The 24175-nt window shown below is 34.9% G+C and overlaps 1 protein-coding gene and 1 long non-coding RNA gene across 4 annotated transcripts in view; both read left to right on the top strand.

Annotated features, from left to right (window-relative positions):
• The window catches only part of PCDH9 (protocadherin 9), a 942795-nt gene that overhangs the window by 45868 nt on the left and 872752 nt on the right, over positions 1-24175 (top strand). The gene's annotated exons all lie outside the window — the stretch shown is intronic.
• On the top strand, positions 11877-24152 carry LOC129049552 (uncharacterized). The gene is made up of 3 exons (XR_008512726.2): positions 11877-12731; positions 19737-19815; positions 21561-24152. It is a non-coding gene; the product is annotated as an uncharacterized LOC129049552 (long non-coding RNA).

Below are 24175 nucleotides of genomic sequence, written 5' to 3'. Positions count from 1 at the left end.
TACTAAGATCCAATACATCAATACCCCTCACCCTGCCCTTAGGGTTTTATTTGTTTGTTTGTTTGTTTGTTTGTTTTTAGACAGGGTCTCACTTTTTCACCCAGGCTGGAATGCTCAGCTCACTGCAGCCTCAGCCTCCTTGGTTCAAGCAATCCTCCTGCCTCAGCCCCCCAAGTAGCTGGGACAACAGTTGTGTGCCACTAAGCCCCGCTAATTTTTGTTATTTTTTATAGAGATGGGGTTTCACCATATCGCCCTGGCTGTTCTTGAATTTCTGAGCTCAAGGAGACTGCCCGCCTTAGCCTCCCAAAGTTCTGTGATTACAAGCATGAGTCACCATGCCTGGGCCCTACCCTTAGTTTTTAAAACCTGTACCTCCATAAATTCACAGAGATCTGAATGCGGATCTAGTAAGATTATCACACAGTCAAAAGGCAAACATGGTTCACAATTAGCACAGAATTTTTGGCATGAAAAGGAACTTACCTCCTTTTCTTTTATTATAACCTTCACCTTCACAAGTTTTGTTGTTAAACAAGCTGTATGCTTTAATTTCCAGTGTTGTTCCCTGTGTCATTTGATAGAATGGTTTAGACACCAAGCATCTGAAGGAAGTTATAACCTACATTTTTACTAATCAGGTGGTTGTGAAGTAAAGACTAAGGAAAGAGACACTATTCTCTTTATTTTTTGGGCATGAAACATAGAAAATTTATACCACAAACATTAGATGTTTTAAAAGATGCAAATGCAACATTCAGGATACTAGTTTTCTCATAAACATATGTTTAACAGAAGAATCAATGAATGCATCATAGAACGATTTGCAAATATGTATGAAAAGTTACTGCATATCTGCATCTTAATATGCCTAGTGTTTCATTACTGGAATGCCACGTAACTCACCAAAGGGACATAATATTTTTTTTTCTTTTCGAATTCTTGTTCCTTGAATTTTTCTAGGTAACATACGTGAATTTCATGCAAAAATTCAAAACATTGCAACCTCAGTTGTAAACAGGTTAAATCTTATTTTCTAATCATTGAAAGTGTTTTTCCAAATTTTCTTAAATTATTATTTTAAAATATAAGAGTGATCTTTCATTATAAAAGTAAAAAATATCAGCATTGCTTAAACACCATTGGTCCTTTACCTTAAACATCATTCATCATATCTTATTTGGTTTTTTGGTTTTGATTTTTAAAAAAAGAAAATGTATAATATACAAAAGTGTTATAATTAAACTGATTGTCTTTATTCACGTTTTTCTGAGGTACTCTGTTTTAACCATATCTCAAAGACCCAAGAGAAACATAATAAAAATAGCAGCTGAGATTTTTGGAGTTACAGATAAATTTGTAGTCATAGTTTGAAGTTATAGATTCAAAAGAAAAGACAGGAAGCAGACTTGTGAATGCAGGAACTTGAAAGGGAGCCAGTTCGTAGCAAACTTTTTCAAAAATATATTTACCTACACTACCCCAAATTCCACTTCACACGCTTAGTTTTGTGTTTTTTTTCTTAATAGTTAGGAGTCCACTGTTGGACGTGGTAGAAATAGATTTGATTCCTGACAGTTGCTTACTTTCTAGTTTGGGGCAAAACTTTAGGCTCTCTGATCCTTAGTTTTTGCAGTGTTTGGTAGTGAAGTTCAGAAGTACTTAAAGTGCCAGGCATAAAATAATAGCAATTATTATGATTATTTTATTATCATTGATAATGTCTATAGTAGTAGTAACAGTCATAGAAATCCTTACAATCTATAGATTAATTACAATTCCTTCCAACACCTAGCTAAGAAAATTGCACTTAGGTAATAGGGCCATTATTGTTCATTTTCCTTTTTCAGGAGATTGAAAAGATAGTAATTTTAGAATTTAGATCCTTCCTACATTGATCCTTCCAACATTCCATGGAAATTAGGAATAGTAGTGAGGAATTTATGGCATAATGAGAACAATTGGGGACAGGCAGAGTGGCATGTAAAGGAAGAGGGTACCCCAGAATAAATTTTATCTATCTCCCAATTTTTCCAGGAAGAATTAGTAAACACTATTCTACTTCCTTCACCCAATGGCTTCTTAGTCTGGGTGGTAACAATTTACTGTCAGTGTAAATTTTTCAACAGAGATCAGTTGATTTAATCAGTAAAGATTTATATTGCATCCTGAGTGGGAAGAAAAGTGACTTACAGTTTTCAGCAGAGGGATACCTTAATCTGACCTATGATTTTCATTTTTTTTTTAATTTTTAGAGAACATTTCGATTACTATGTGTAGAACTGACTTTAGTGAGGAAAAAGTGAAGCAAGAATACATATAATGATAGTTTGGAATAAGATAGAGCGAAAAAAGGTGGTAAAGAATGGTGAGATTTTGGATATGTACTGCATATGTGTTACAGCCCATATGGCCTGTTGACAGATTAGATGTTGGGGTATAAAGGAAAGAGAAGATTTGTGTCTAACCTCTCAACTCCATGTTTTTTCACTTTAATGACAGGGGAAATAGGGAAATTTAGGTCTGGAACATATTCAGGTGAAACACTGAGAGTCCTGTTTTAGGCAGGATGATTAAAATGTCTACTAGGCATCTAAATAGAAATGTTATGGAGATAGTTTAATTTATGAGTCCTGAGAAGGAGGATATATCAGGATATACATATTTGAGACTCATCACTGTGTTGTTTAAATGCCCTGAAATTTGAAACTGATGTTGGTAGCAAGTGAAAGAAGAGATCCAGGGGCAGAGCCTTGAGCCATGCCCACATTCAGAGGCAGGAGGAGAGGAACCACCAAAGGACAAAAGGTCTGGTCAATCAGGTGAAGGCCAGACTGGGGACTGTAGTGTCCTAGAAATTAAGTGAAGAAAATGTTCCTGAAAAGAAGGTGATTTGCTGTTTAAATGCTGCTGAGGAGGCCCAAGGGTGTTAGAAGACAGAGAATAAACCATTGGAAGATAGGTATTGCTTGTATCTTGAGAAGAATGGTTGTAGAAACAACTTATTTTGTAGTGGTGTTTTTTTATGGCCTAATTTTTAGTCACTTTTGTGTCCCTTTGGTAATTTTTAAATAAACAGCTCTATTACATTGTCCCTCCTTCTTTCCAAGATTCACTCACTTTGCTTTGATTTCATATCCACTTACAGAGCTGGCATCCACTGAAATTCTTTCCGTGTCTAGGATATGTGCACAGAACTTTGTATCACCTCCATTACACTGTACCTACAAAGCATTATTATGGCATACCATCTTAGCAAGTTAGAAAATAATTTAACCTTCCATGCTTTCTAGTTGTCTTGATATTCATTTCACAAACATATTTTGAAAATGGTCTATGTGATTTTTCTACCCATTCCTCTCTCCTCTCTCTCCTAAACCTCCTGTGATATGAATTTCCTCTACAGCTTATGAAATCGCTCTGCTTAATGACACCAATGATTTCCTAAACACTAAAACCGGTAGCTTCTCATGATTATTCTCCCTATGCAGCTGCTTTAAGTAGAAAGATGAAAAAAAATTATTTGCACTATATGCAAGTTCGATTTACCATGACTTAAATTTCAATAATAAATCCCCAGGAACTCCTCTTTTGACTAAAGCTTTTCATAGACACTAGTTTGAAAGCCACTGATCTAGAAAACCAGCATTATGTTAATGTCTTTTATAGAGGACCGCACCTAAGGTAAAGGCCAAACTGATTGTCTCTGGGTTCCGACACATTTCCCACTGTTAAATTTCACATTAATTTGAAATTGATTTTTGGTAATTAAAATCACAGTTATATTAGCCTCTTGACACAGATTTAAAATGAAGAGCTTTAACTTTATAAACGATAATGCTTATTGCAGTTGATGGTGCTAAAAGGTAACAATACAACTCTGTAAATACATTTGGATTGCTATCCCTGAACATGAGCCAGCATCATAATCTGCTTATCAGTGAGAAATGTTCAGGGAGTGTGAAATTCAACAAGACAAGCCAAAGAAAATGAATTCAGACTTGCCTCAGAAATGCCAATTGACCTAATCTTCCCAATCTATTAATTCTGAAGGTAGAAGGAGCAATAGATAGAAAAGCCTACGGGGTAATCACAATGACACAAGACTTAGGAGCAGCTCACAAAGTTGGCTCCGCTCATGAAGACCAACCAGGGAATTTTGAATAGTTATTTTAAATGGACATAGGCCATGCAGAGTCTTATAGGTCAAAAGCAAAATCCAAAAATCAATAACAAAAAGTGAATTAGGGAACTTGAAGACATAAATAATGTGATGGTTTGATTTAATACAAGTGACTCCTGGAGTGGGAGGCATCCTATAATAACAGCAGAACCATGTCTTTCAGTGAGCCATACAGGAGCCCAACAGTGAGCTTCACTGGCAGATCTGGAGATAATAAAAGCTTTGACTCATAATACTTACAAAATGGTGTAACTGTAAAAAAAATCCTCAAAATTGGCACCAGCGACATAGCCTACAGATTGGATTTGTGAGTTAAAACTTGCAGGCTTCAAGTTCTGCAGCCAGTCTATTCTTTCATTTTCCATTACATACAATAAAGCAGAAAGTATACATAACTAAGGAGATAAAACTGATCTTCTAGGAAATATTACAGATTGTTGAAAAGCATCTCAGTATATCACACTTAAATAAAATAGTCATTAGCTCTTTCATCTACCTTCCAAGGCAATCAAATTTTGTAGAAAAAATTCTAAGAGATATTCTCTACTGGTCATTTGGTGGTTTAAAAGTTCTAATCTAGATGAAGAATTGACTATAAATATATGCAAAAGTGCATAAACTTTAGTTTGGAGTTAGCTTGGGTACCTGAAATACAGATTGGCTAAGAAATGGATTTCTTAGCCAACTATAGTTTTGAGTCTATATTGCAATCAATATTTGCCTTTCTGTTCTACTTCTCTTTTCCCTTACCCTTAACCTTGACTTTGAAATAGTTTTAAAGATGAAATTCCCAAGAGAAGTAATGATAACACACCCAAGAAATTGAACAGAGAAATGGTGTAGCCTAGGTGATTTTTTAAATAATTTCTCTCCAAAATAACAACCCTTATTTACAGATAATCTGTACAATATTTACTTCATAAATGATGACCTTATGAAAACTTCTCTTATTGCTAGCTTTGATTCTAGTAGAGTATGACAGGCATAAAAACTAGATTTAATGCCAGTAATTATTATAAATTAAATAAAAAGTGGTTAACACTAGAAATCTGTTTGTGATTAACCTGGTTTGTTAGGTTATAGTCCCTGTAGTCTTGATTTGACCTATAAGCTAGTTAGTCTAGCAATGCACTTCATAGTCATTGAGCAGTTGTGTACAGAATATGTATTGGCGGATGGTCTGTGAATACATTGCTATGGATCAATCACAGACACTGACTCTGTGACAAGCACTTTTAACTACTTAAGTCTGAATGATCCCATCACAAAGATTAGTTGTGCAGATGTTTAAATTAAAAAGAATAAAATTTCTACACGGAACGTTGGGTCTGACAATTCTGAAAATGAACACTGGCTCTGACAACTACTATGGGCATTGAGCAATAACTGGGTGACCTCTCTAAACCTCAGTTTCCACCTCTGTAAAACAGAAATTTTACTATCTAACTCCGAGTGGCTAAAAAAATGCCAACCCAACACAGTGCCTAAGACATAGTAATATCATCAACTATGTAGCCACACTCTTCAAATGTTTATTGAGCAGTTATTATGTTCCACAACTGTGTTTAATTGGGGGATATAAGCATAAATGCACAAGTTTATATTTAACATTTTTGTCGTCATGGACTTTATAGTAGAACTGGAAGGAAAATTAAGTAAGCCTTTGCATTGTTTTATTTTTGGTAAGTATAGGGTATCAAGAGTTTTTATAGCCAGGATACTGATTTATCATTCTATTTGAGCTCAGGAAAGTCTTTCTCCCAGATGAGGTGGTCTTGAGGAATTTAAAAATGAAATTATTTGTGTAAATCTTTACTCGATGTTTGGCACAAAATCCTCATACAGCAAATGTTTCCTAGCATTAACATGTTTAAGATGAGATCTAAAAGTTCTAAATCCAGTAGAACTTAAATGACAAAGAAAAGGGGAAAGGTGATTCAGGAAAATGCAACAGCATATGCAGAGACCTGGGGTGAATGAGAGTGGCACTTAAGAGGAGTTTAAAACATTGGATGTGGCTGCCACTACATACACCGACAAAAATGAACACAGTATTCAAGGCTCAAGTTATGAAGAGGCAAATTATAAACTAAGAAAATGTAGACATTTTTCTAAGTTGCAGTGGGAACACACCAACATTATTATTGTAAACAGTTGACATAATCAAATGCAGAAATCACAATAATAAGAAATAGTTTTTGGATGTTATATAAATAGTTATTGTGTGCTAAGTATCTCATTTATTCTTTCCAATATATTATTGACCCTCATTTTACAGTTGAAAGACGTGAGACATAAAGAAGTAAGTGATTTGCCAAGGATCGTACAACTGCAGGGTGAAAATGGAATTCTAACATATTTTGGTTTGACCTTTAACTTTCATAGTATATTTTTCCCCATCTTAGTGATCTTAGCAAGATCTCTCTTGGTATACAGATAGGTAAGGTAAGAGATGGTAGCAGTAAGAATTCAAGACATAATATCATCTGCAGTAAGTGAGGTAGAGAAAAAAAGGACAACCTTGAGAGATACTTAAAGTCAATAGCATTTAGTACCTGTTTGTATATTGTGTTAGAGTGAGATGGATGTTTCAAAGATGTTTTCCATGCCAGGCTTGGGCATTTGGGCAGGTATTGCTTTCCCTTATTGAGCAGGGCAACATACGCAGAAGATTGATTTTAGGAGTAGAGGTTAGAAATCATGGGTTCAATTTTGGACATTTTGAAAAAAATTGTGTAGTCATCAGCCTTCAAATGTTTATTGAGCAATTATTATATGCAATGGGCTCAATTTGGGACATGTTGAGATTGAAGCAACTGGCATATATCCAAGTTGAAAGGTCCAGTGTTAGCAAAGTAGTATGTTTTACTGTCTGAAAACAGAGATTTCAGGACCATCAGTGGTAACTGGAACAAATAGAATTGGAATGCTTGCCTGAAAGAGGTTGTGAGAGGACAATGGCGAGAGACACCAACATAGGGGAATCAACACCAATATTCAAGCATTATACACAGAAGTAAGATTGTAAGGTTGTATCTTCAGAGATGGACAGAGGAATGGGGTGAGGAGTGAAATGGAGAGACAGTGTTATCAAAGAGATCAACAAAGGAAAGAGGGTCAAAGTGTCAAAAGCTGTCAAGGTACAAATAAAGTAAAGGCTGATAAATTAACTCGATTTGGTAAAGAGACTCTTGGGAGATAAATTTCAACAAAATGGCAAAATCTAGCTGGCATACAGCCAACTGAACAGAAATTGGAGTGAAAGAAATGAAGAAGGAACAAAGAGTTTTTTCAAGAAAATTGATTCTGAAAGGGAGGAGAAGATATGGAAGCTTGGAGGAATGACAGGTGGCAGGGGGGTTTCATTTAAAGAGAGAAAATGTGAATTATTTAATAACAAGAAATGATAGGTATTTTCGATTTAATTTTTAATAAAGTGAATCCAAATCCTGAAAGTGGTAGATCAATATTAGAAATCTTGTATTATTTCTAAGTAGTCATAGAAATAATTAAGGTACTTTATTGAATACTTGCCATGGGCTGGACCCAGTGTTCCTTATTCGCAATAGATACCTTAATTTTCATAACAGCCAAGGTAGCAATGCTTATTGCTTCCATTGTTTGAAAAGAAGAAATTATGACTAAGAGAGATCACACATTTAGTACCGAAGCAACTCAACTGTTGTACTTGTCTTTCTTACCCAACAGCAAATCCCTACAGCATATATTCTTAATTATTCTGTAATAAGATCACAGGCATACTACCTTTATTATATTAGATAAATGAAAGTAGGATAGATTTTTAAAGGGAGGGTTGATAAAAGTGTCCTCACATGACTTAAAAAAAGAGAATGCCTATGTCTGTGACAAAAAATTCCCCATAAAAGAGCCAGATGGGTATTGGGATGGGTACAATTACGTAAAGGGGGAGAAATAATGTATTCTTACTTGATGTTCTATTATAGATAATATATATTCATTTTCACTTTGTCTAAAAATATTAGTACTACAGGAAAAGTGAAGCTATGTAGGACATTAGTTGAAGCATTTCTAAATATGTTTCTTTGTCCTAATAGAGACTCTTTGTTTATTTTTGTTTATTTTTATTTTTGAAAACCATTCAAAGGGTGCTTTAATAAGTGTTTTTATAGTAGAATGATTTTAGCCAGAAACCTTAACACTGAATGAAAAGTATCTTTTAGTTCAAGAGGAAATAAATGAAGAGAGTGGGGTAAAATGCATGTGCACAGACCCAGGCAGATCATCTGGTTAAGCATGGGGGATTGAACCTGAAAAGATTTATGGGACCCTGAGCAATTTGCTTTATGCTGGTAATAATTGCAACACCACTTATTCTCTACTTCCCTCATTAACTTTCTCTGCATCACCGCTCTTTTTGAGTTCAACAGTCTTAATGAAATATCCATCTTCTGTCTTTCTTTCTTGCTTTACATTTTAGGCCTTATAAAGGATTGAAACTAGTTTTCCCAGTTGGACACATTCACTAGCCAGAGGCCAACTTTGCTTCCAAGTTAGACTCAATGCAATTTTCCCCATTAGGCATTTGTTTCATTGTCTACATGAGAGTAATAAAACTTATCAGCTAGCTCAATCAAACACATCAGCTGGAAACATCTTCTTGCTGTGAATGAACAGACCAGTTTTTTTTTTTTTTAAATGGTTTACTTGGATTGTGTTGTTAAAACTGTCTGGATCTGTTATTTGAATATTAGACAGATTCTCTATGTCTGAATTTTTGTGCATCTCTAAAATCTAAAGAGTGCTGCATTTTATAGAGGTAAGTAGATCATAATTCTCTTTAGAACTAGTTAAGGGAGATCTAATTGGAGGTATGAGTTTTAGGTGAGTTTAGACAATTATAGAAATAACTATATTCTATCTGTAACCAATTTGAACAATGATTTAGTTTTCATTTCTCTTTCTCATCCTAAGGGAAAATGTATTTATGAAGCCTTTTTCATTCATCTAAGATGCTCCCCAAATCCTGAATGGGAAGGACTAATGTATGGGTAGTACAGTAAGCAAGTATGAGGTGGAAATAAGTGAGGAAATAAGAAGCCAAATCTCACCCAACACAAACATCCCCATATGTATACATGGGTATGGACCTGCTATAGCCCCTGTTTGTTCCAGGCCCTGCATATAGTGTTTCTGTAGGTAGTTAAGGTGGTTTATGTGTGAGAATATTGGTTGAGGAAGAAGTTTATAATTACTTTCACATAAGATGCTATATTTGTTATAATTTTTAGATTGTGATGGGTAGAAACCAAGTAAGTTTCCTTTATTTCTGGGATTACAAAAATTACTTTCCTACAACAGTAATTACTTTTAGTCACTAGAAAGCTACTTTCTGGAAGAATATCATAAGTCTCTCAGGAATAAACACATATTGTCCAGAGCTTGGAGAGGATCCTTAAAAACATTTTTTATTTCATTTTTTAGAGACAGGATCTCTCTCTGTCACTAAGGCTGGAGTGTGGTGACATGATTAGGATTCATTGCATGCTCCACCTTCCGGGCTCAAGCAATCCTCCCAACTCAGCCTCCCAAGTAACTGGGACTACAGGCTTGCACCAGCACTCTGGGCTAATTTTTTTTTTTTTTTTTTTTTTTTGGTAGAGATGAGGTTTCACAATATGGCCCAATCTCAAACTCTGGGCTCAAGCAATCCTCCAGGCTCAGCCTCCCAAAATGATGAGATTTAAAGACATATTGAATTTAATTTAATAAAGAAAGTTTGCTTCTATCTATATCTAGATATATAATGCAAAATTTATCTGCAACCTTTCAATTTGATAAAGAAATGACACTTTATGAAAGAACATTTAGCATTGTTTAGATCAAAGTCAGTGAATAAGTCTTTTTCCTGACACAAAAGAGGCTTTGGTTCTTTATAAATTTACAATGACTCATTAAACATCAATTTGACATTAAAACAAAATAAGTAAATTGAAAGCTAGTTTAAGAAGAAAATAAGAAACCAGGATGGATGCATCAGCCTTGTATTAATGCTATGGGAGCTCCCACACATAATCTTATCTCACCTCACTCCTGCTTACCTGACGAATGCAGCTTTAGCTCTCAGTTCAATGAACAGATAAATTTGCTATAAACAGTGTTTATAATCAACACTGTTTATAATCTATAATAAAAGCAGCACAGACTTCTTAACTGAGCTTTCTGTAAACAGGAGCATTTTAATAAGTGATAAATCTTTCTTCCCTCCCTTCGTCTATATGTCTCTATCTATTTATCTATCTATCTATCTATCTATCTATCTATCATCTATCTATAATCTGCCTATCTGCTATAAGTAACATATTTCAGAATTAATATTTTAAACTGAAATACTAAGGACACATTGTATGTATATGTGGAATGTAGGGGTACTTAAGAGGGATTTTTAATTTCCCCACAAATAACCTTGTTAATTCAATCAATGTTTTATGCCAACCATACTGTCTATGAAATAATAAAGATGCTTTAAAATTTTTATTACACCTAGAAAATAAAATAATAATATGAATAGATTAATTATAAACTTTAATATCATATGGATTGGTATGTTTTTTGACCCCTTTTCATGGATACTTTCATTTGAGAAGCAAAACCTGTCCTTCAGTTGTTGAAAAGAGTTAGCTTTTGATTTTGTGCAAAATGCTCTTTTTAAAACACAAATAATTCATGCATGCAACTCTATAGATCAAGTCTCTTGAGGGAGGTGTATGGTTTGATAAGAGGGTGGTGGGATTCTGTTTCATTTTTGTCTTTTAGCTGGAGGCATAAAACAGCATTTTCTGCCTGTAGAGAATACTTAGAATTCGAAATTCAAAACATATCGAGGCACATACTTCCTGCTGCCTTGCTAACCTATTTTCCAGGGTCATTTTCTTTCAAGTGCAGTTAAAATTTTTCTCTGTCGAACTGAAGTACATACCAGAGGCTCTTGGGATTTGAGTTCACCATTCCAGACTTTTATCTAGAGCAGGTAGCCTAAGTGAATTTTCCATCTTGTGAAACTCCTGCAGTGAGGCCACAGAGGGGAAAATGGAGCTAAGTACTGACAGATGAGCCACAAGTCTCTATATTGTGAATCAGGGTTGTAGTTGGAAAAAATATATACAATTTGCTGATCTTAAAGGATATATCTTTCAAGGGACTAAGTTATTCACTCCTACATTTTCTGATTTAATACTTCTCACAGGAAGGTGGATTCAATACCTGTACCTCTTAGGTGGTAGATTTCCCCACTCTCTTCTTCAACTTCCAGCTATTTTATGTAACAAATGTCAAATTCTATTTATTCAAGATTACTATAGGGAAAATTATCTTAATGTGGATAACCTTCAATCCTCCCTCCTCTTGCTTTATTTTTGTTGTTGTTTATTCCTATAAGGTAATGAAGATTGTCTAAATTTCCCTTCCTTTGATTTATGCTTAAACAAAAATTTTTTAATTGTTATTTTGAGTTTCTGGAGCTGTAAGAAATAGAGTTACAGAGAGTTGAGTGACTCCCTGGTTTTTAGACTTTAGCTGTTTGGGGTTGCAAAGTTATGTTTTCTGCATTATTTTAATTAGTCCTGCAATATTTAAGACTTTAAAAAATGTTAACTTCTCTTGAATGTTTGGATAAACTGCCAATACCATCCTCTTTTTTTTTTTTTTTTTTTTTTTGAGATGGAGTCTCACTCTGTCTCCCAGGCTGGACTGCAGTGACATGATCTCGTCTCACCACACCCTACACCTCCCGGGCTCAAGCAATTCTCCTGCCTCAGCCTCTCGAGTAGCTGGGATTACAGGTGCGTGCCACCACGCCCAGCTAGTTTTTGTATTTTTAGTAGAGATGGGGTTTCCCCTTTTTGGCCAGGTTGGTGTCGAACTCCGGACCTCAGGTGATCCGCCCACCTCGGTCTCCCATAGTGCTAGGATTACAGGCATGAGCCACCTCACCCGGCCAAAACCATCCATTCTTGAATGGCCGCAAAAGCCCTTTGAAGTTGAGCCCCTGTAATGACTTCAATTCTCAGGTTCCCTCAAATTTGAATAGTCCAAACAGCAGCTGTCATCTCATTATTTGAAGCCAACTCTCTGTTACCATTCTTCATCTTACTCCCCATTTAGTTATAATTATATACTTTAACAGCCTGTACACTGAAGTCATTTAAGTTTGCTTATCTTTCTATAGAAAGGGCATAGACATTACAAGTTTTCTGAAACTCTTATTAGTATGTGCTACCTGGAGAGGTATGTTTAGAATGATGCCAGGGCTCTGCCTTGGCTCAGCAGAAAAGTGTGCCTTCCAACGTTCTACTGTCTCCCAGGGGATGCCGTAAGAACAATCATGCTAGATATAGTTAACATTTACTTGAGATCTGAAGGACAGTAAGGTGGCTGAAATAGTACCATGACAACAATTGGAAGAGAAGCTGATGTTTACTGAGCATATCTCTTTTGGTCAGAGATTAACATACATTCATGGATTTAGGCTGCATAAGGTTCAAAAGTTTCATCCAATGTGATAAAACTAGTAAGTGGTGGTCTTAAATTGTGAGTGTACAGCTCTATTATGTTGTGCTCTCTTAGTGTTTTGAATACTCTCACATCTTTGAGAGCAGGCAATGTAAGGCAGATACCTCTAGCAGTAAGGACCTTTAGGGAAATAAATGACACTGCTCTCATTTTGAGGGCTTACAGTGTGCTCTGCTGTTAGGAACTTTGCATAGGTCATTTCATTTACTGCTACATTTTCCCACTTTGTAGGAAAGTGTTATAATCACTACTTTATAGGAGAGGAAACTCAGGTTCAATAGCCTCAAACAGGTCTCCAAGGTCACAGAACCAATAAGTCACTGAGGCAGAATTCAAATCCTGGGGGATAATTTCTTAAATTTGTAGTTTATACGCACTGCACCATTAAAGGTGTTGATAGAAATGCATAATAAAAATAAAGGTATAACATAACCAGAGATAAATGACTACAGTCACAATTTTGCCTGAGTCTGGTTCTCAAGAGTTTTAATGAAATCATAGATAGCTCAATGGTTTGGTTCAAGGCTTCCAATTTTAATTCTGACACATGAAAGAAGTATACCAACTGGCAGCAATATTGACAGAACGTGATCTTCCCAGAGAATGAGGGTTAATGATTGGTGACAATCTAGTCCTCCAAAAGCATCTGCTGTTAATGAGGTTAGACCTCCAATGCCACCCTGAATTGGAAAAGTCAACTGTTACCCTGATTTTTAAATTCTACCCCAACTCATATATATTTATGATTGCTTTTACTTACTGTAGATACCCTATTTTCAACTTTTTCTTTTAAATATTGTTTGGGTTACAGTACATATAATTAATAAGAAAAATTATTCCCTGTGGGAAAATTTACTTGGAAAAATAAAATTAAAAGGACAGAAATCTCTCAATAGAATACGGCACCAGTTCAATGTAAATGGATTTTGGTATGCTATGTTTCATCTAGGAGATAGAAGTCATTTCGGCCAGGAGTTGCCAAACTTTATGACATCACCCTTTGACAGCTCCAGGGATAGGATGACCATATTTTTCTCCGAGTTATGATTTCATGCAACTTTTTAATTCTCTCCATGGTTCTCACTTTTTTGTTTTTGTTTTTGAGACAGAGTCTTTCTCTGTCACCGAGGCTGGAGTGCAGTGGTGGAATCTTGGCTCACGGCAAACTCCACCTCCTGGGTTCAAGTGATTCTTGTGCCTCAGCCTCCTGAGTAGATGGGATTACAGGAGTGCACCACCATGCCCTGCTAATTTTTGTATTTTTAGTAGAGACGGGGTTTCACCATGTTGCCCAGGCTGGTCTTGAAGTCTTGGCCTCAAGCATTCTGCTGGCCTCGACCTCCCAAAGTGCTGGGATTACAGGCCTGAGCCACTGTGCCTGGCCAGTTCTCACTTCTTACTTTTGATAAATATAGTAAAATATGTAATTCCCATTGTTATTATATTATATCATTCTAATGATATATGGCAAAAGTTTAATTCTTATAGGATGGTCTTTCATAGAATCTCCTTTGCTATTGCAAATCGAATGATATTACTCACTTTATACTTCTGGTCATGTTTTCGAGACAGCCATTCTCCTTGTCTGGTATAGAAATAATCCTTTTACCATAGAGTTTACTCAATTTTTAAGTAACTTGTAACAAACACATTTTGAAACTTTATGCGAAATGTATTTCTCAGTGTTAGAAAAATAATTATTATTTCCATTCACAAGCAAACAGGTGTTATCTACAGCTATGCTATATGAGCTGCCATTTCTTTAAGTTTGGACGTTGGCATACATGACCATATAAGTTTTAAATTTTCTTAATGAAGCATTACATTCAAATACAAATACCAAATAGAGCTTTGCTAAAGACCATAAATAAAAGTAATCTGATGGTTTCATAATGCTATAGCACTGATACCTGTGAATAACATAAAGCTGTTTTTCTTCTCGAAGAACGGATCACTTAGAATGAGACTGACCCACCTGCAAATAGGCAGATATCTATGATTTAAGAAATAATATAAAAAAAGGAGGAGGAGAAGCAGGATTATAATCGGATGCTCTACAACCATATAGAGACATATCTAACAGGTTCCAGAGATTTGAGGAGCTGAATGTTTTGCCAGCATTGTAATTTGAAATAGTCAGTGAGATACTGCAGAAAAATAGAGACTCATGTGAGTCTTTTAGCAATTAACTATTTAGACAAAAAATACAGAAGAGTAAAATCAGGGCTAAAAGATTAATTTACTTTCTTAAGATCTTGGTTAGTAGAAGCTTTATTAATTAAATAATAAAAATGTTGCTCTTAATTATTTTTCAGGAAAATATAGATACACTTTGTTGAATTTTTTAATAGCCTAGGGTTGTTCAGATTCTATATGAGTTGACATTGATTCAGCAGTTTCAATAGCTACAGAATAAATTAAAACATTGTTTAGCTTACAAAAAAATCTCTTTAGTTTATTGTGGAACATTTCAATAACAATAATTAAACAATGAGCGCTTCAGAATCTGCTATAAGATTCTAGCTAACAGAGGCCAAAAGACATGTAATCAGAAATGATTTTATAGGTTAAATCTATGCCAGAGCTTTCTTTTACAATAAAATTGGAATGAGTTTTGTATGGCAGAAGATGTCAACAGAGCAGTGTTTAAATTCTTAATTTTTAAATGAAACATTAAAAATAAATATGAACACCATAATGAGCATTGTACAATATATAAAAATAAATTTGAACAGATGATTTTAGGATGTTATAACTTGGATTTACCTAAAAGGTGGATTTTCAACAATTATATAGTTCTGGCTTCATATTTGTACTCCTGGTTTTCATATCAATTGCTATCAGTCATTTGTGTTACAATTATAACTGTGGTCTCCATTCATGAACAAACACTGATTTTCCCCAGTGGTGCTGAGGACTTCCAGTGTCATCAATGTGAGGATAATATTTCCAAACTTTCCAATTTTATTTGTGATGTCCCACGAATATGTAAGTGAGAAGAGTACATAAAGCATACACTAATAACTACTTGTTTGACAAACATTTATTAAACATCTACTGGAACGGTTGTTCATAATCATATGAGTCCAGACTTACTCATAATGTGCCATGCCGTCGTTCAAAAGATGGCTGTAAGATTCAGAGAAAGTTGAGCTTTTTCAAATTAGGGATTTAAAATGTTTAAAGATTGAGATAGCATTTTAAATGACCATTAAATGATTGTAATTGATAATTGGGAGTGTTTTCTGAGTATTTTTCTCATGTATTCTTGTTACCACATTTTTCTTGGAGCCAGGATCTTGCTCTGTTGCCCAGGCTGGCTGGACTGCAGTGGTCTGAACACAGCTCACCACAGCATCAACTGTTTGCACTCAAGTAATCCCCCCATCTCAGCCTCTTGAGTAGCTTGGAACACAGGTGCACCCACCATGCCTGGCCAATTTTTTTTTTTTAACATTTTGTAGAAATGGGGTCTCACTATGTTGCCCAGGATGGCATTGAACTCCTGGGCTCAAGCAATTCTGCACCTTGACCTTCCAGAATGTTGGGATTACAAGTGTGAGCCACTGTGCATGGCTTGACCTTTCTTACCACTTTTTAAGGTCACTGATATTCTTGTTAGTATTCCTAGTATAGAACTATTTCACTCTCCATATTTCTTCTTCCTTGTTTATTTCGCCATGGTTATGAACATTCTGTATCAGCCCTCAGAATCAGTGTTCCTGAACTACAGCAATATAAGATGGTGATACGGTGCTGAGGCTTAGCAGAGGGATTATATATTGAAATCATTTTAAAATCAGATATCTTACATTAGAAGAAGGGTGCAAGAATAAAGGTTTTGTCACAACTTGTCATAAATGTGAATATGGATTTTCACTTGCTTTTGGATAACAAGTGATTTTCTGGAGAAGTTGTCTACAATGTGGTTACCTTTATCAGTATGTTTTCTTCTCTCCCAGGATTGTGTTTGTCATTTTTAATATGAGCTTTTGTTATCTATCACTGTAAAACAAATCATTTGTTTCTTTATGAAATAGTGGGCGTGTGTCCTCAAGCTCCTGGAAACAGTTCTGTTTCCTTTTCCCTTGTTCCTGGGGTATAGAGGGAAACATGGTTTCTGATTATTGCAAGTAACTCTAAATCCCTGTATGCATTAGTCTTAATGTTATTGCTAACATATTGGGTTATAAGTATAACTCCAGACAGCTGATCTGTTTTAAGTTTGATCACAGGACAGTAATTAGTTCCACAGTGGAATCATAAATAAAAAGGAAAAACAGAATATTTAGATAAAATGGAGTTTAGAACTTCAGCAAGTTTAAAAGGCTATTGAAAGTAAATTCAAACTGGATAGATGCTGACACTGGGCCTCAGTCCATTATTTAAAGCAAGTTACTCAAAATGTTGATTTTCCTGCCTCAAGGGAATGTCAACACTGTAAAGAAAAAGATATTGACTTAAAGCAAATGAGTTAGAAGGCCATATCAAAAGCTTTTCTATGGTTAAGGAAAAGTTTGATGAAAAGTGGCTTCATCAAACTTTTCTCCTAATAAACGAGTAATTTGAATTTATGTACTAGAGAGTTATATGATATAGTCCTTATCAAAGTCAGTTACTATCCTTATAGATTTTTATATTAGTGTCTTGAGTCTGCACAATCATACCATGAAATAGATATCATTATTATCCTCCTCATTTTAAATTAGGGGAAACAGAACCCCAAAGAACTTAAGTAATTTGCTGAGAGGCACGCAATTATTAAGTAGCAGATGCAGATTAAAGCCTATATAGCCTGACCCCATATTCTGTCTGCTCTTAACCACTTCATCACGTGCTTAACCATTTCATCATGCTCTTAACCATTTCACTAAAGACAAACATAGCCTTTTAAAAAATCAAATAATGTAGCATGAATATTTTATACTTAAGTTGGACCAGTGACTTAAAAAATCATAATGAATTCTTATAAAATATATGATTGTAAGATATAACAAGGAAGGTTATTGTTGTAGAACAAGAAGTCGGATCTAAATTGTGTAATTATTAATGGCACTGTGTAAAGAACCCTTGCTTTTTAGTGTTCATTCTAAACTTAGGTGACTATTAATGTCATGCAAATTCCCCTTCCACGGTTAGTTTACCAATGAAAAAAATATTTCCAGATAGTCAAAAAAATGATAAAGAAGCGATGGTCTTTTAGCCAGACAAATGCAGGTACAATGCCCGTAGCCACGGTAGCCACACACTCATGGTAGCCATTTTATTCCAACATTATACGTTTTGCTATAGAAGGAACTTTATTTCTCTTACTACCACTGTAATAATATAGCACAGAATAAAAAAAGGTGCAACAAAACAATCAAAAACTCAAAAATTTTTACTGATCAAGCCTTACGTATGAGTATAATAAAATAACCGGACACTTTCATTTGACAGAAAATATCAATTATGTCGTGTTACCAAATTGAAACAGTTACCAAATTGAAACTAACCAAGTAATTTATAAAAGCTCATTAAAATGTCATAGTTAAGGTCCATTCTCAAATATCCTCATTTTGTATAATCTGAAACTGAATATTCAAAGAGGTTAAGTGACTTGTTCAAAGTTGTATCATGTAGTGAAATCAGGCTTCCGATCAAAAGGATTTTATGAATTCAGTTGGTTCATAGTTATCTATTAGATGCCTGCTCTAGGTTACACATCACATCAGAGGTTAAGAAAACAGCAAAGACTTCCTTCATGTCACTTATCCACATCTAACTGAAAAGAAAGACAAGTAACAATATATTGTATCTAAGTGTTCATAATTGTATCAAAGGAGAATAAAACAGGGTAAGAAGCCAGGGAGTTATAGTGGATCTGAAATTTATTTTATATGGAGTGTTCAGCAGAGGCCATGCTGATAGGAAAATCCAAAGGAATCCATTGCAAAGCATGATCCTAACCATTCAGGCAAATTGACTCCACACCACGACTTTTTTAACTCAAGAGAAAAAAAGATTTAGAAAGCCTAATTAATCATGTTGTTTTGAATGTGGTTAACTCATTACTTGTAATAGATACATCTAAGTCTGTAAAATGGGTAGTTATGTAGTTTCTAATTTACAGAGCATGAGAGGCTGTTAAGAAGTAATCATACATCAACAAACTAGTCATTCGAATATGATGTTACACTAATGAAAAAATGCAAATGTCCATGCATCTTAAAATCCTTTTCAAATTCACAAGGAAATAAACTTGTATTTCTAAAATAAGATAATTAACGCCTATACAACTGTTAAACATTTTTTTAAAGATAATGTGTTTAAAATTGACTTAGGTTCCAAAAACAGATATTCTCATAAAGAGCTGTTAGCAATATAAATTAGAATAACTTTTTTTTTTTTTCCTGGAGGGGGTGGGTAGATAGATAGATAAAAGATAGAATTAAAATGTTCTCTTTGTTATGGCTTCAGTCTCAGTTCTGCCATGTAAGCCCAGGACAGTCTTGACCATTTATAAAATGGAGCAATATCAGAGTTAGTGGGAATATAAATGAAGTAAGTATTGGAATATTTTAATCGCAGAATAGTACAGTATGCACCCATAAAATATTCACTATTATTATTGTAAAGTGTATAGTGATATATTCTGCAGCCATCAAATTCAGTTTAAAATTAAATGGCATGCTGAATTTTTTATTAATATATGGTTAAATGTTTAAAATCAAATAACAAACAACAATTATAGTATGATCTCATTTTGTACAAGTAATCATGTATTTTTAATGTATAAACACATTGTAATTTAGGATTTAGCTCAAACTTTTTTTATTCATCAGTACAATTCAATAATAAAAAAGTAAAGTGAAAGAAGTAAATAATATCAAAGAAATTAAGTTTTAATTTCTGAATGGTAGAAATAGATGTGATTTTAAATTTTTAATTAATTTATTCTTTTATATATTGTTTTTCAACACACTTTATCAAGTACCTACACTTTTTTGTGGCCCTGTTTCAGATGCTGGGGATGCTATTGTCAATAAAATGGCCAAGTTCTCTCCCCTGCTGGGGCTTTCATGGAGGTATATAGTCAACAGGTAAATGAATTAATGTGGAAGATCATTTCCATAGAACTAGTGCTATAGAAACACAAACAGAATAATGACATAGAAAGTGATTGGGTAGGAGCAAGAGGAGGGATGCAGAAGTTCCTGTATGTGAAGATGGTCAGGGAGATCTGAGGCGCTAATAAATAAACCATAATCAGGATGATGTCACTGAAACAAACTTGTGAAGGGCAATGTGCTCAAAGGCCTGAGATGAAAACAGGCTCTATCCATCTAACAATGGAAAGGTGACCTGATCAGAGTGCAGGCACCTGGAAGGGTAGGGAGAGTTTGCAACAGCACATCACAAGGCTGGAGTCAAATGTTATAGTCTTTTTCTTTTTCTTTTTTTTTTTTTGGAGATGGAGTCTCGCTCTATCACCCAGGCTGGAGTGCAGTGGCGCGAAATCAGCTCACTGCGACCTCTGCCTCCCTGGTTCAAGCAATTCTCTGCTTCAGCCTCCCAAGTAGCTGGGTTTATAGGTGCCTGCCACCACACCCAGCTAATTTTTGTATTTTTATTAGAGACAGGGTTTCATCATCTTGGCCAGGCTGTTCTTGAACTCCTGAACTCGTGATCCACCCACCTCGGCCTCCCAAAGTGCTGGTATTACAGACATGGGCCACCGCGCCTGGTGTATATTCTTCTTAATACTTCTGCTAATTTCTGAATTTTCCTATAGTAGATATAATATGTATTTTCAAATATTTACCTGAAATATATATCTGTGTTATTTTAAGAAGGAAGAAAAGCTGAAAATAAAAATGTTTATGGACGAAATTATAACAACAGAAAACTTGAAGATGCATTACAATTGCATTATGTGCAGGTGCACATGCATTTAGTAATAACTAGAAGATGTCAAAACACATGATTTTGTTAGAGTGGATTGGTAACTTTTTAAGAACTAAGTCCTTTAAACTTTTAACTAATTAATTTTTACAATAAAATAAAGGGAAACTCATGCCATGTATTCCCTTCATAAACTTAAGAGACCCCCTTTATCTTTTACTTTAAAATTCCTATAGGATGTCATTATGCTTCTTTCTATTGTAATGGCTTGGTTTCAAATCACTAATAAAGAATCTGGATTACATTTATTGACAGTTAGTTTTCCTGGTCATGTATAAGAAAAAATTAACCATTTGAGTTACTGATTATTCCTTACAGAACTGTACATTTTGGAAGCCTCAATACAAGTTACAAGTTGCGTATCTCCGCAAACATTATACAGTGTTTAAATTCAGTTACTTGACGCAGCAAATTCTGGGATTAAAAACAAACTTTTCTCATGGTCTGCTCTGGCATACGAATTAACTAAAACCAGAAATTGTAATTACTGTCTGAATGCCTTCCTACAAGATAAAATGAGATGTTAAAATGATTAGAAGTTACAGAGTTTAATGTTTTTATGTGAACTTATTATACCAAATGCGCTCTGAAATTTTAAATAGAATATAATGACAGAGAACCAAACTTAAGATAGTAAAGTTAGAGCATATATATATGACAATTTTAATAACTTTGTTTGACAAATGAGGTTAAGATACCTGATCTATCTTCTCAAAGAACTGTTCAAGATCCCATATATTATTTCACATATAGGTTTATAGATACTTTCTTTAATAAGTATTATGCCTGAGAGTAGCTTGGTTCATCTCCACTAAGTGATAAAGTTATGTGTGCAATTTTAATTGGGAACAATAGTCTTTACTTACACATTTTTATTTTTCAGGGCTGGGTGAGATCTGTGTGTGCTTCTTTATATTTGATTCCTTTTGATTCTCATTCATGCACGTGGAGTTTCTACAGTAACCAAATATGTGAAAGCCTGGAGTTGACCACTTCTCTGATTTTATAAGCCAAACTTTAAAGTGTTACTATCTATATATGGTGATTAATTAATTGTTCTTGCTACTTCACATCATGATCTAAATGTGGAAAAACCGGATCACAAATAAAGAGCTGCAAAAGTACATACATGATTTTCACCATATTTTCTTGTTAACTTTTCTAAATTTCACCACTAAATATAATGACATACTTAAGAAATATTTTCTGTTTTAGTACTTCAAACCAAAGTGGTATTTTTTTTTTCAGTTCAGAACAGTGCAGGCAGTTGTATATTCAACAGTTATCTTTTTTTCTGAATACATTATTACTGAAATAGTAATGTCTAGGGGGTACTCGATCTGTTTTCCTTTCTCTCTGATGTGGAAAAAGATGTTAAAGACTCTGAAGCACCTTATCTTCCTTCTCTACTCACTCGGGAGTTTTAGAAGAGGGCATTGAAGTATGGCCAATTTTCTTTTCTGATGCAGACTCCTGCAGGCCAGGAGCTAGGCCAAAAACTGCTGACCTTCAGTGAAGAATTTCTTCTGGTGATCAGATAGGAAAGGCTTTTGATGGTTGTTCTGTGAGTTAGGACTCCTGCAAGTGAAAGTCCACACTGCTTGTGGTGTTTGGTATGTAGCAAAAAAAATGAACTTTAATAAAACTATTTTGTATCAAAATTCCCAAGAGAAAATATCCAGTCCACCTTAATCAACTGAAATTTTGAAGCTGAAATTCTAGAGATACACTTTCAGAGAGTCACATTTTTTTGAAAGTTGACATATATTTTGAAATACTTATATATCAGGAGAACTAGAACTATAATTCAAGAAGAAGACTGACATATCTTTTGATCTTGTCAAATGTTATAATCTACAAATATTAGTTGTGTGTACATGCACATTATTTAGGATGGCTATTTAGGCCAATAAGTATTAATAAATGGAAGAAATAAAGCCAAGGAAAATTTAGCCTGAATATGAAAAATTAGCAACACTAAAAATCATTGGCTTTTTAATTGCTTCCCAGAAGATACAGCAAAAAACTCTACTTCCAAGGTCGTTTAGGAAGGCCGACTTGAACAAAACGCTTAGACTGTGGATTAGGCTAGCTAATAAGTTTTGGCCTTCTCCAATTCCCAAGCACTATTTATTGCCCACAGAATATCACAGTTATCACTTTAGTAAGTTGGGAGAAGGCTGAAACTCTATATTCCTTGGAGGAATTGTGTCATTGCTACTATCATAATATCTGTAGTTGGGAGACTAATGGTAAGAGGCACAGATTACAGATATTTCGTAAGAGGAAATAGTCTCCTTTTCTATTATTCTCCCTTACTAACTACTAATTTCCCTCTCCCTGCTCACGTTAACCCTCCTGACAGTCCCTGGAAATTAAAGTGTTTATTAGGCCCTATCTTCTGTACACTGTGAGTGGTACATTCTACAGTCAACAGTTCCCTGCCACAAAAAAATATATCTGCATGTAAGTCTATGTCCTGCAGAAACTAACTTACTCCTCTTGGAGTTCAGTGGCTCTCTTTGGAGCTTACCGTCAGGTAAGGGCTCCATGGATAAACTGTGTTTAGAACAAGAGGTAAAAAGAGATTTAGCTATTCAGAGAAGGCTGAAATCAGACGGTGCTAAGCCAGGTGTTTCCATCACTGAAAAGCTTTAAGCATGGATGTAGCTGAACAGCAGCAAAGCAGACCTCCTGAATAATTCATCACTGCCCGACACTCTTCTGAGGCTGTACTCTTATTTATGAACATAGATTATACTGTTATTGATTGCAATCCTCACGGAGGTATTTCATTAACTGGGAGGTTTGTCTGTTTGCATATGCTTTGTTTCCCTGAGACTTTCCTTATATTCGAACAGAAATTTCTATCTGAAGTAAAATTAAAGAGAATTGTCTAACTATTTTGACTCATTCTGCAATCAGGAAGGGGATTGGAAATGGTTTCCTCCAGACACCCGGATTGTTAAATCATTTTATTCGATTAATTGTACTGTGATGTGGAAGTGTGATGAAAAGCACCCTAGAAAGATACTCTTCCTGAGAATCGCTCTACCTACTGCATTTATCACTGTTGTTCCAGATAGATTATCTGAAATTTCAAATAAATGTCCCCATGCTAGTTGCATTTCAGAAATGCTTAAAATATCTAAGCGACCAGGAACGTTGTTTGATTATTCCACAAAAACTGGCTCCTAACCACATTAATTCACAAGGTGTGAGAATTCAATTGTACTCAGTGCTACACGAATGTTAAGAAGGGAATACAGAATCTGCCTCCATAGGACAAATGGTTCTCTTAGGCTCCTGTGAGTGTAAGTAACTTTTCTTAAGAGGGATGAGAAATGATGCTTGTGGCTCAAGATACCGTAGTAGCTGATTCAAATAAAATGCTAGTTTATATCTGATAAAAACACAATGGTGTGAAGAGTATTTCAACCTGCATGTTGTCTTGAATCATGGTATTTAAATCATAAACCCTAAAATAAAAAAAAAATA

The sequence above is a fragment of the Pongo abelii genome, chromosome 14 (assembly GCF_028885655.2).
Source record: "Pongo abelii isolate AG06213 chromosome 14, NHGRI_mPonAbe1-v2.0_pri, whole genome shotgun sequence".
In the NCBI taxonomy this organism is placed as follows: Eukaryota; Metazoa; Chordata; class Mammalia; order Primates; family Hominidae; genus Pongo; species Pongo abelii.
This window is presented reverse-complemented; position numbering and strand designations above follow the sequence as displayed.